This window comes from Olea europaea, unplaced genomic scaffold (assembly GCF_002742605.1).
Source record: "Olea europaea var. sylvestris unplaced genomic scaffold, O_europaea_v1 scaffold2228, whole genome shotgun sequence".
NCBI lineage: Eukaryota > Viridiplantae > Streptophyta > Magnoliopsida > Lamiales > Oleaceae > Olea > Olea europaea.
This window is the reverse complement of record NW_019240312.1, coordinates 45,324-57,597: the sequence shown is the minus strand read 5'-3', so window position 1 is coordinate 57,597 and position 12,274 is coordinate 45,324.

The window sequence follows — 12,274 nt, the reverse complement described above, 5'->3', positions numbered from 1 at the left end:
AAAGACAAAACTGTCCCTAAAACAACTCCCTAAAATCCGTTTGATTACATTGACATTTTTGTCACTTGAGGATTGGACCAAACAGCTACAATAATTTGATTACAGGGATTGTTTTGACATTGATGGGTCATTTCATTATCGTTTGATATCTCCCAGTCACAGAAAATGACTGAACCCAATTAAATCAAACGGGTCTCACGTGGCCCGTGGACCCGAACAAAGGAGTGGTCACAGTCAGCCCTCGGTATTGATGTCTATTTACGCTTAAAACCGCCAGTCACGAATTTGACAAATGATGTTGAAACTAATGATTTAATAAATTGTCGAGATACCAATTCGAAAAGATAAAGTATCAAAGGTAAATTATTTCGACTCTTTTCGATGGTTTTCAAAAAAATTTACTCAAAAGATCGATCATATGAGTCTTAACTCTTCCCTAGTTGACTCTGCGTCCCTCGATAAGATCATATTTTTGTAGTTGCTAAAAATTTTAAGCAATACTAAAACTGTTAAAGCCAGCCTATCTCAACAAAGTCGAGCTCAACTCGACCCATGAACTCGCCCCTCGATGTGCAATTCGAGCCAACTCGTGAGCTTGAGATGAGCTAGCTCACACGGTCGAGCCAGCTTATATGAGCAGATGAATGGCTCGTATGAGTGATTAGTTGATTGATTGACACCTCGCCCACTAGGGACTCATTTGGCACGATTGTTGCTTTTGCATTCTACTGAAAAACTTTTGGTAAAAGTTGAGTTTTTGCTTTAAAACTATTTTTGAAAGAGTTTCTTATTTTGGAAGTGCTTTTAGAGAAATGTACATTAGACTAACTTTATTCTAAAAACTCTTCTAATTAGATGAAATGCATTCATAAAATTAGCCAAAAAAATTCAAAAGAAACTTTTGAGTTCCAAAAAATCTTTTGGGCTTTTCAAAAGCCATGTCAAATAAGTCCTTAATAATCCTAAACAAAACAACGCCCTAGCTTGACATTGATTACCAATTCAACAGTTAACATTACATTAGAAATATTCACAAATACCTAGAGTACTGTGGACCTCGAGAATTGGACCTTTCACGTAGCCAATCAATAACCACTCCACGTATTCCTCCCTATGCACAATCTACGTATGGTCAGATGCACACGGTCGGAACCAACGGGGGTGGCGGCGACCTTATACACTCCGACGATCAAGTTAGGTTCAAGTGATCGGAACAGTACCAATGTTGTGCAAAAATAGTGGGGAGGAGAATATATATATTTGCTTGCTATGGAGTGCTAAGTAGTAAGAGTTTCATTACTTTTGCCTCTTGCCAAGCCTTGGGTATTTAGAGGTGAGGAGAACCGTTGTATGTGAGACACGTGTATACATCTGACGGTATGATGCATCTACTCATGGGCGTCAATCAGCCGCGTCTATAGAGTGGACGGGTAATTACTTCTCCTAAGTTGAATTGACATAAAGTTGATATGTCACATCAAACTAGCCTCATGGAAACGTCAAATCACTTTACACCTTAGGGGCAGAAAAGATCTTGACGAAGATCTCATTTTGAAATTGATGACGGATCCTCTGACAGAGGTCCTCGGAGTGCATTTCGCCTCGAATTCAGGGGCGAGGGCGCTTCGGTCAATCTCTCAGAATTGTCTATGTCTCGTAGTGTGATAGCAGATCGTTACCCTTGGTGAAGTCACTTCGGATAAGTGTTCCACACCTTGCATGATGCGGTGATGGACTTTCCGAAGTGGTTAAGATAGGGGCGTAACAGTGGTCCCCCAAGTCCAGGGATGAATATTTATATCATGGGTGGACTTGTCTTTCTGATCGGGTATGTATGCCTTGGGATGGGGATCGTGATTTGTGAGAACTTGAGGGTCGATCTTTTGTGTTCGCTGAAGCGTTGATCCTAAGCAGACGTGCTAAAGCTTTGCTATTACATGAGGGAAAAATTTATGTAAGATCGAGGTGCTGCCCAGTTGGACGATGTGTAGGGAGACGGTCAACGCAGCGACCGAGGCGATGACCCACAGGGGACCCCGCGTCATGTGTGTCTAAACTTTGTAAAGCTGAGTGAGGAGCTCATCTGCACTAGTGCACTGACCCACAGGGGACGACACATTGGGAGATGGCTAAAACTTTGTAAAGTTGAATGAGGAGCTCATCTGCATCGGTGCGCTGACCCACAAGGGACAACGCGTTGGGAGATGGCTAAAACTTTGTAAAGCTTAGGAGGGAACGCAACGACGGAGGCCATGACCCATAGGGACTCCGCGTTAGGTGCGTCTAAGCTTTGTAAAGTTGAGTGAGGAGCTCATCTGCCATCGCTGCGCTGACCCACATGGGAAGATGCGTTGGGAGATGGCTAAAACTTTGTAAAGTTGAGTGAGGAGCTCATCTGCACAGGTGCACTGACCCACAGGGGACGACGCGTTGGGAGATGACTAAAAATTTGTAAAGCTTAGGAGGGAACGCAGCGACCTAGGGAATGACCCACAGGGGACTTCGCGTCAGGTGCGTCTAATCTTTGTAAAGTTGAGTGAGGAGCTCATCTACCATCAGTGTGCTGACCCACAGGGGACGACGCATTGGGAGATGGCTAAAAATTTGTAAAGCTTAGGAGGGAATGCAGAGACCGAGGCGATGACCCACAGGGGACTCCGCGTCAGGTGCGTCTAAACTTCGTAAAGTTGAGTGAAGAGCTCGATCCGAGGCGGGTATATCTGACGTTAAATGATTTGACAGTTGTCGCGTATTTTCAAGGTGACAGTTGAGTGCAGCGCCTATTTCCCTAAAAGGCTACTGCGGCTACTTATTGTTGACGGCTGGTGGTGACCGAGGCAATGCGTTTTATGCGACTATGAAGGTCACAGCAAAATCTTAGGCGTAGATCAAATCTGACGCTTCATTTCAACGGCCTAGATTGATGATGCATCGGACGACGTAGATTGATTGCATTTGAATTCAACGGTGGAGATTAGTTGGAACCCTCTATAAAAGGCGGACTTGAGCGTTTTTGGAACTTTTCACTCTTGCAAAAACAGAAAATCCCATTTGCTATCAAACTCTTTGCGATTTCCGACGTTCTTCAAGCATTTTCGACGAGAAATTCGAATTTTCGGCTACCACACATTGCTTTTGACCATTTCCAGCTGGGGAACACTCAAACTCGTAAGTTTTAGTAAATATTTGAGACATTTCCTTTCTGAAAATGGCGTCTGAGGGTAGTGCTAGTTCGGGGAGGGGGCTAGAGTTAGTGTGGATGGACGAGCCCATTATGGCGACCTCCTTCGAAGTAGCCGAAACGATACTTGGGGGGAGAACATTTGGAAGAGGCCGGATAGCCCAGCAGATACCTCTGTCCATTGGGGGGCATCGGATTATCTCTCCAAGCTAAAGGAGGCCGACCTAGAAAGATTTATGACTGAATATAGGATCCTAGATAGTATAGACCTGATCCTACCCAAACCTGACGAGAGGGCCTGCTACCTTAGGCCAGGGTGTGTGGCGATAAGCGAGACGATCCTTAGGGCCGGTCTTAGGCTTCCAATTCACCCTTTTTTCGGATGGTGCTTAGGTCTTATGGCTTAGCACCGATCCAAATGAACCCGAACTCCTGGAGCCAAATGGTGGGCTCTTGGATGTTATGGAAAGAGGCGTCACTTGGGGTGGAGATGCCCTTCTCTATTTTTCAGACCCTCTACATTCCCAAAGTAACAATCGGGGGGAGGGGGAGGGAGGGGGGATAAGACCAGGGGCTGCTATTACCTGACCTCATGGGGTTCCCACTCTCCTTTCATGCTCAATCTGTCGAGCTCCATCAAGGAGTGAAAGAGCTCGTGGTGCTGGGCTGCCGGGAGATGGGACACGATAGAGGGGGACCCCCTAGCACCTCTTACGATCCCCATGAAGTACTCATCACTTAGTGAGTATTGTAGCTGTATTTCTTGTTTATTTCTCTTCGGTTTGGATCATAACTAGCATTTTTTGAAGGCACTCTTCCTCGGTGCGAGCTATCCTCTGACGACTTTGATGTCATCTGCGTCATATATTAGTTGCTTCTGAAGAAGAGGTCGTACCACCGGTTGATCAGAAAGAACATTCATTTTGTGACGCACGACCTGATGGCCTCACAAGGTAATATCTCGAAGCGAATACCTTTCAGTACTTCCAAGTCGTTTACACTTGTACTAATTTACTTGTTTCTTGCAAATAACTTTAATAAAAAGATGCCTCTCCAGCCCGACTTCAATACTATACAAAAGATAATGGCCGAAGCGAGGGCCTTGAAGACCTCCTTCTCCGCCTATAAGAAGCAGATGGAGGACTTGGTAGACGCCAGCAAGAGGCTCCAGCCTCCGATGGAGGAGCAGGTGCTTGAGGATCCTAAGGCCAATCTGTTTAGAAAGGGCAAAAAGCCTACTGCCCCTTCGAAGGGACCAACGGTTGTGAGGCCACCCCCCGTTCTGAGGCAAACTACAATTCCTACCGGGGTGGCCATTCCGAAGAAAACGCCTTCACCATCAGAGGCTTCTCCTGCCCCAGCCACATTGCTAGTTGCTACTATGCCTCTAGCCCAGGTACTGGGGCAGCCCAAGAGGAAAAGAGCTCGTCCCTCAAAGGAGGTGGACTTCTTGGGCACGAACTCTGAGGAACCAGTAAAAGAAGTACTGGAGGCTCTTCCCTCAGAAACGGCTGCAGTGGCGGTGGTCCACAATAAGTACTGGACCGAAGAATGGAGGGACCACACCCCTTCTGCACTGCCAAGGACTTAGTGGCGGCCAATAGTGCCTGTGTGGCCCGGGCTCTGAGCACCAGCATCCAGCTCGAAGACTTGGTGAAAGACCTCAACGCTAAGAGGGAGGACCTCGCCAAGCGCCTTGATGAGGAGATGCAATATGGGGATGCGGTGAGGAAGGCCCGGGCCAAGGCCATGGAGGAAGAGAAAGGAAAAAGGGAGGCTGAGGCCCAGCTGGCGACTGCCACAGAAGACATAGAGCAGCTGAAGAAGGAGCTCTATGAAGTGGAGTGTCAGGTGGCTGGTATGACCCAAAGAGTGGATCACGCCAATAAGCACCACCGGCTTGCCATGGAGGCTCTAGAGGCCTCCAATAAAGAAAAAGCAGAGCTGAGGTAGAGGAGGGAGGCCCAATCTGAGGAAATCGCCTCCTTGAAGGAGGAACTGAAGTCGGCAGGGGAAGTGGCTGTTCAAAATTTCATTGATCACTTCGAGGAACATCCCTTATACGACGACTTTGCAAACTTTTAGACCTCCTGGAGTGCCCAAGGCTTATTGGGTCGGCTAAAAGAGGTCCACCCCACTCTAGACATCTCCTCTTTAGAGGCATAGTTCTGGGGACCTACTGGAGGCCGGCCTGATAGGCTTGTCGAGGACGCTCCAGAGGCCCCCGAGGTGGGCGAGGCAGAGGCTGGCGGGGAAGGCCCTCCTGTAGAATAGGGCTAATCTTGTAATGACTTCAGCCTCTTTTTGTAACTCAATTTCAAGTGAATGAAATGAAATTTTTGCCAAGTATTGTTGCTTCTGTTTTCTTATTGTGTTGATCGATGTGACAAAGAACTGAAGTATCATTATTTAGAGAAGTTACATTACCCTTTACTAAGGCATTTTCAGCACTCAGTAAGCTAGCGAAATTACAAATGAGATTGGATCAGGACATACATTTATTAGACAACATTGAGGTCAGATCGGAACAAAAGCTCATCACTGATAGTACTTCCTCCAGTGTTCGATGTTCCATTGATGAGGTAGTGCTTTCCCTGCCATGTCTTCAATTTCAAAAGTGCCAGGTCCGGATTCCCTGTGGATACAGTAAGGACCCTCCCAGTTCGGTCCCAACACTCTGAACCCAGTTGGCTTTGATGATTGAAAGACCCTTATAAGGACGAGGTCTCCCAGACGAAGAGTCCGATTTCTGACCTTGGAGTTATAATAGCGGGTCATCTTTCTATGATACTTTCTTCAAGGAGGTGGAGTTTGTTCATTCGAGCCTCGTCGTTACTGATCTCGTTGAAGTGTATTCGATGGTGCGATGGGACCTCGACTTCAATCGGGCTCATGGCCTTGGATCCGTAGGTCATTGAGAATGGTGTTTTCCCTGTTGCAGTTCGACTTGTGGTTCTGATGGCCCAGAGAACGTGGGGAAGCTCGTTGACCCAAGCCCCCTTTGAGGTGTCAAGCTTCTTTTTCAGGGTATGCTTGATAGTTTTGTTTACTACCTCAACTTGTCCATTTGCTTGCGGGTGATGAAGCGTTGAGAAATCCTTTTTAACCCCCAGTTCGTCGCACAATTCTCGCATTTTCCTGTTGTCGAACTGTCTTCCGTAGTCGGATATTAAGGAGTGGGGAATGTCGAACCTGCAAATGATATTCTTCCAGACGAATTTCGTAGTATTTGCCTCGGTGATCTTGGCAAGAGGTTTAGCCTCGACCCGCTTGGTGAACTAGTCAATGGTGATAATGGCGAAAGTCGCGCTTCCTCTTCCTTTTAGGAGTGGACTAATGAAGTCGATGCTCCATTTGGCGAATGGCCAGGGGCTGGTCACTACGGAGATGCTCTGAGAAGGCTGCCTTTAAATATTTGAGAAGCGTTGGCACTTGTCACATTTCTGGACAAACTGGTAAGCATCCATTTTCAGGGTCGGCCATAAATACTAGAGCCGTTCTTCCGGAGTGATTTTCGTAGATTCCCTCATGGATTTCTCTAAGTATATATGTGGCCTCTTCGACTCCCACACATCGGAGAAGTGGTGAGGCGAAGCCTCTTTTGTAGAGCATATCCTCTTGCAGGACGAAGTGCGCAGCCCTTCTTCTTAACTTCCTTGTCTCGTTTCTAGAAGTAGGTAGTGTTTGATCCTTTAGATAGGCGATGATGGGCTACATCCATAATGGAGTGCCTAATGGAGGGCTTCGATAAGTGTTCAATAGGGACGACCTTTAGTAGCTCAGAATCCTTACTGTTGGCCAATTTTGAAAGGGCGTCTGCATGTGTATTCTCTAGGCGTGGGACTTGAATAAGGTCGAACCTTTCAAACTGGGGAACTAGGTCCAGAACCAATTTCAAGTATGCAACCATGCTACTGTCTTTTGCCGCAAAGCTTCCATTAACCTGATTCACTATCAACTGAGAATCGCTGCTTGCTAGTAGCTTTCTGACCTGCATTTCTTTAGCAAGTCTAAGGTCTGCCAGAAGGGCCTCATATTCAGCAGCGTTGTTTGAGGCTTTGAAGTCGAACCTTACTGCGTAATTTAGCTTGTGACCCTCCGGGCTTTCCAAGACAATTCCTGCCCTGGAACCAGCCTCTCCTGAAAATCTATCTATGAACAGTTTTCATGTTGGGGGCTCGACTGGTTCCATTGTTGCCTCCATTTCTAGGACTTTGGCAAACTCAACCACAAAATCTGCAAGGGCCTGGCCCTTGATGGCATGTCGAGGTCGGAACAATAGATCGAACTCGCTGAGCTCGATCACCCATTTTAGCAAGCGTCCTGATGCATCTGTTCTCTACAGCACTTGCTTCAATGGGAAGTTCTACCTAATGCATCTGTTCTCTACAGCACTTGCTTCAATGGGAAGTTGGTGAGAACTTCAATCGAGTGGGCCTGGAAGTATGGCCTCAGTTTCCTTGAGGCTGTGATGAGGGCAAGTGCCAGTTTCTCCATGTCTGGGTAGCATGTTTCAGCTGGGAGAAGTGCTTTGCTGACGTAGTATACTGGCAACTGGCGCTCATTTTCTTCTCTAACTAGGATAAGGCTGACCGCCACGTTCAAAACCGCCAAATACTGCAGCAGTGACTTTTTTGGTTAAGGTTTTGACAAAAGGGGCACCTCTCTAAGGTGCTTTTTTAGTGCCTAGAAGGCTTCCTCGCACTTAGAAATCCATTGAAACTTCTTTCCTTGTTTAAGCACATTGAAGAAGGGTAAGCTCTTATCTGTAGCCCTGGAGATGAAGCGACTTAGCGCAGCTATCCGACCATTGAGGCTTTGGACCTCCTTCGATTTCTGAGGTGACCTCATTTCCAGCAAGGCCGTTATCTTTACTGGATTTGCTTCAATTTTTCTTTGGTTAACAATATACCCCAAGAACTGACCCGAAGCCACCCCAAAGGTGCACTTGAGGGGATTCAACTTCATCTTATATTTTCTAAGTATCTGAAAGGTTTGGTCTAGGTGACTTACGTGTTCGCTTGCCTGGAGGCTTTTGACTAGCATGTCGTCCACGTAGACCTCCATGGTTTTGCCAATGAGTTCGACAAATATCATGTTGACCAGTCTCTGATATGTAGCTCCGGTATTTTTCAATCCGAAGGGTATGACTTTGTAGCAGTAAAGTCCTCTGTCTGTAATGAATGATGTAGCTTCCTCATCAGGTCGGAACATGGGTATCTGATTGTACCCTGAATATGCATCCATGAAGCTCAATAGTTCATGTCTAGCGGTGGAATCCACAAGTTAGTCTATCCTTGGAAGTGGGAAGCTGTCTTTAGGGCACGCCTTATTCAAGTTGGTGAAATCTACGCACACCCTCCACTTCCCGCTGGGCTTTTTCACCAAGACTGGGTTGGATATCCACTTTAGGTATATGGCTTTCTTTATGAAGCCACTGTAGCTAAGCTTGCCTACTTCGTCTTTGAGCGTCTCGTACCTCTCCGGGTTGAGGGCACGTCTTTTCTGTCGATGAGGTGCACAGGAGGAGTTGATGTTAAGATGGTGGCAACTGATCATTAGATCTATTCCCACCATGTATTCATCCTTCCAAGCGAAGACATTCAAGTTCCTTTTCAGAAAGCTTATCATCTCTTCTTTTGTTTCAGGGGACAGTGCCTTCCCTATTCGTAAGACCTGATTAGGGTCCTCTGGGTTGGCGGAGAAAGTTTCCAGTTCTTCCATTGGGGTTGCATTTGGTTCAGAGTCAATTATCCGGGGATTTAACTCATCAAGAGGGTATCCTTGTTCAGGGGCCTCTTCCATGTCAACATCTTCCTCCTGTTCGGAGGTATACCCTTGCTCAGGGGCGTCGAGCATTTTCACGTCCATACTGGCTTTATTGGCAACTTCAGTTATGATCACGTTAACAGTTCGAGGCGCCGACTTTTGCAGAGAGTTCAAATAACATGCCTTAGAGCCTATCTGGTCGCCTCGGACCGTAGCAATCCCATGTTCAATTGGGAATTTCATACACAAGTAGTGGATGGATGTGACGGTCCAAAGATATTTCAAGGCGGGTCTGCCCAATATTCCATGATAGGCTGATCTGTGGTCTACCACTTAGAATTCCATGAAGTGTTGGGCCACTAGGGGTGCTGAACCGCCCTCGTGGGACGATGCTATCTCCAGTAAATTCGAATAGTGGGTCGGTCATGGGGATAAACCCATGTTCAATTTACATTTTGTCGAAGGTGGAGCCGAACAGTATGTTCATCGAACTACCATTGTCGACGAGCATGCGTTTGGATCCTTTTCTAGCCACTACGGCTCTCACAACCAATGCGTCACAATGGGGGTGGTGAACTCCTTGTGCATTTTCCTGGGAGAAGATAATTGGGGACATCCTGTTGGCTTCTTAGGACTCCTTGACAATGTAAGTGATCATTGGTGGGTACTTTGCTTCCCTTGTGTAATTTCTTTGGGCGTTCTTGGTGTTGCTGTCCACGTGAGGTTCCCTAATGATTGTGTTGATTTCCCTGATGATTTGGCCCCCAGAAAATGGGGCTTGGTCTCTTTGTCTGGACTCTCCTTGGTCCCTTAATTCTCTTTTCCGGGGTGATTGCTCTCTATGTCTCCTCTCTCCCCTGTTCAGAGAGACGGATCTATGAGGATATTCATTCCTCCTGGAAGGGTGTGGCTCGCTCCGATCCGAGCATCGAGGAGCGTCTCTGTACTCGTTGGTGCCATGCACATAAAGTTGGTGGAAAGTGCAAAACATTGCCCCTTCCAAGGGCCTGTTTAATCGCTTCTTCTTCTTCTTACTATCAGTTCTCCCAGATGGTCCAGCTTCGCTAGGAGCATTCTCGTATGCCAATACCAGCATTGCATTTAGTGTGGCGGAAGCCAGTGCCTGTCCGGAGGTGGGAGCTCATCTGTGTCATGTACTTGGTGAAGTGCTTCTTCGGATCCCCCTTTCCTTCATACTTGGAGATTTTAGGGGGCATGAAGTTCACTGGCATTGGGAAGCTTCAGATCTCCCTTGAGAAAGGGAGGTTATCATCATCGTCGTCAATTTCATAAGATCGACAAGGCCCATCTGACCCTTCATCATCTTGAATATCCTGGGGAGGTGGAGGTGTTTTTCCTCGGCTCCCCCAATCAACTAGGTTCCTCCTATCCCTCATATTTCTAGGAGGAGGAGGAGGTGTATGTTCTTGCTCCTGGTCTTGCCGAACTGATCTTCGCATCGAGCATACTCTATTGCTAGGGTCCTGCCCTATTCGGTCGAAGACGCTTAATGACCTTTGTTTCTCATATTCTTGAGTGAAATTGTCCCCCAGCTATGGTTCTGTTGTCTGGCTCCCTTGCACATAGGATGTGGCTTCTGCGCCCACTTCTCTTTCGAGAGGGCGTTCTCTGTGCTGGCTCATATGGCCTCGCGAACGAGATACAGGGGCTTCCTGCACTAGGTAAGATCCTTGAGGCATTCGAGACCCCTAGTGACCTCGGGCTTGCATGAGAAGTTCATGCATCGCCATATTCTGAGTTGCGATGTCTCTCATACCCGCAACTATTTGAGTCATTCTTTCAGTGAGCATGACTGTTCTTTCACCTCGGTGTGATGGGGTCTCTGGTGAGTGATATTGTTATGGAGCACCTCTTCTTCAGAGGCCTCTCTTATGGGGTTGTCGTCTTCATGACTGGAACTTATTCTATCTCCTTTTTAAGGGTGATGAGAACTTGGGTTATAACTCGACTTTGTTCTTTTTTCAAGAACGTGCCATTTTCAGGGTAAGTCGCTAGTTTTCCGGTGATTTCTCCGGTGGAGAATGCAGAACTTTGAACGGTTTCCCACAAACGATGCCAATCTATTGACCTCGGAAATTGGACCCTCCACGTAGCCAACCGATAGCCACTCCACGTATTTCTCCCTACACACAATCAACGCATGGTCAGATGCACACAACAGGAACCAGCAGGGCCGGCGGCAGCCGTATACACTCCAACGGTCAAGTTAGGCACAAGTGATCGGAACAATACAAAGGTTGTGCAAAATAGTGGGGAGGAGAATATATATATTTGCTTGCTATGGAGTGCTAAATAGTAAGAGTTTCATTATCTTTGCCTCTTGCCAAGCCTTGGGTATTTATAGGTGAGGAGAATCGTTGGATGTGGGACACGTGTATACATCTGACGGTATGAGGCGTCTGCTCATATGCGTCAATCAGCGCGTCTATAGAGTGAGCGGGTCATTACTTCTCCTAAGTTGAGTTGACATAAAGTTGATACGTCACATCAACTAGCCTCATGGAGACGTCAAATCACTTTAAACCTTAGGGGCAGAAAAGATCTTGACGAAGATCTCGACGAAGATCTCATTCTGAAATTGCGGCGGATCCTCTGACAGAGGTCCCTGGAGTGAATTTCGCCTCGGATTCAGGGGCAAGGGCGCTTCGGTCAGTCCCACAAAATTGTCTATACCTCGTATTGTGATAGCATATCGTCACCCTTGATGAAGTCAATTCGGAACCACTTCGGATGAGTGTTCCACACCTCGCATGATGCGGTGGTGGACTTTTCGAAGTGGTTAATATAGGGGCGTAACAAGTACAATAATCAACTTATTAGTAAAAAATAAAGTCTGCAACTTTAACAAAAAATGGATGAAGAGGGAAGATCATTACAAATGATTATGTTAAGTAGCTCATTCAACTGGGATCTACATTTCGCTACTTCTTACTTTTAGATGCAACAATAGTATTCTTGTAGATGTTACAATGAAAGATCTGCAAATGTTCCTAGATTGATATGAAACTTTGGGTTTAGAAATATTTCAGCAAGTGAAAATGTAAGCATAGTATGGAAAATATATATATATATACGTCCGTCCTGAACAAATTTTCCCTCGAAGTCATGGCAGATACACGCAAAATTGAATAGGCAAACAAGGGTTCTTGTAGTTATCATATTCATTCTATTTCTTTTCTGGTTTATTCTCTAACAAATACAACCAAGGATCCATTCAGTATCTGTTCCTTCCCGGACAAGGATAGAAAAGCTCATAATTCCAATCAAAACACATAATTCATTAATTTGATGGCGGTCATGTTA